The following is a 1,709-nucleotide window of genomic DNA, read 5'->3' as shown; positions in this document are numbered from 1 at the left end:
TATTAACATCTCCATTTTACAGATGAGGAAACTGAGGCACAAGATGACACTTCATAGGTTAGAGAGGTAATTTGAGGCACACCTATCTCCTCCTGAGGTTATAGGCTATAAGGTGGCTCACTGATCCAATCCCATCACCCAGCATGCCACCCATGTCACTCACAGGTGGTCAAGTTCAGTGGTAGGTTTAGGGCCACACAAGGATGACCAGACCCAGACCTCTAGGGGCTCACAGGCGCTCAGAAAGGACTTCCCATACCAAAGCCCACACTGCCCACACTGTAAGAGTTTGAGGGGTGGGAGGGAGAAGAAAGGAAATTGGCCTTGAATAGGGCCTTGAAGGCAAGCTCTGCTGGAAGCTATAGGGGAGACCAGAGTGGGCTATGAACCTAACTGGGGTCACACAGCAATTGTGAGACAGCAGTGAGGCTCCCAGTGTGACGTGCCCTCTTGCACTTCACTGCCAGCTGTGGGGCCCCTGCTACTGTGCACTTTTTCAAGGACACACGGCCCCAGATGTCTCCATGATGCTGAGCTGTTCCATGAGTGGCCCTGGTCCTTCTTCCCCTCTATTAAAATGGAAAAAAAAAAAGTTTAAAAAGAAGAAGAAAGAAATGCAGGCATTGTTCCTGACTGCAGCTGGTGCCAACCAGAATCCTGCTGACAGAATGGAGGCGAGAGCCCAGCCGCACAGGGGCTGGCTGCTGACACAGGACCTTTCTGTTTTGCTTTCCACTGGGGGGCCCAGGCTGATGTCACAGCCCCTCCAGGGGCACCCTCTCCATCTGCCTCCCCAGCTCCAGCTATGGCTTCCCCCTGCTTTCAGCTCTTTGCAAAACTCAGGTGGAGGTACACTGCCAGCCTCTGCTTTCCCTTGTCATCCTCCTTGAGCCTGCGGTGACCTGGCCTCCCTCCCTGCCAGCCTGGCCCCCCACCCAACAGGAGAGGATTTGGGGTGTTCATCTGAAGAGTTACATAAACCCCTCCTCCACGGAGTCATTTGAAACACTGGTTTAAGTGTAGGACGTATCAGGATTTTCCACCTCACCCCAACCTGACCTGGCAGGTGCCAGTCCTCCACTCTCACATCAAGGCCATTTGCAGAGTGAAGGCCCGAGGCGGGGTTGCATGGGGTGGAGGGGGCAGGATAAACAGATCTACAGAGACAAAAACACTTTTTTTTTTTTTTTGGAGAGATTTTCACTGTAGGGCGCGTGCGCTCGCCAGACAGACAGAGAGTGACAGAGTGACAGAGAGACATAGAGACAGAAAGCGAGAAATCACCCCCAAGGGGGGATGGTCACGCCGCAATCCCTTCTCCTCCATTCTCCTCTCGGGATCTTGGGCACGCACGCACACGCGCCCGGCGTGAGTTTTAAGCCACCGTGTCCGGGACACGAACCGCGGTCGACTACGTGGGAGTCCAGCGACATAGCCATTACACTAACTGCTGGTTCCCGAGACAGAAACACTTTTGAAAATCGCTATTTTGCCTTCTCCCTTTGGTTGTGGGAGGAAAAGGATTCCCCAGCTCTCGTCGTCATGTCTATTTCTTCCTCCCCTCCCTAACCCTTTCATGACCCTATCTTGTACCCCATCTTCCCAGACCATGATCCATTCTGAGCCAAATGACCTCAGGCATCACCCCAAAGGAGGCAGTAGCCTCGCCACTGTCCAATGAGTGGCAGGGACTCTTGTGGGCACAACCA

The sequence above is a fragment of the Tupaia chinensis genome, unplaced genomic scaffold, assembly GCF_000334495.1.
Source record: "Tupaia chinensis unplaced genomic scaffold, TupChi_1.0 Scaffold000424_1, whole genome shotgun sequence".
Taxonomy (NCBI): Eukaryota; Metazoa; Chordata; class Mammalia; order Scandentia; family Tupaiidae; genus Tupaia; species Tupaia belangeri.
The sequence above is the reverse complement of the archived record's forward strand: the minus strand, read 5'-3'. Positions refer to the sequence as shown.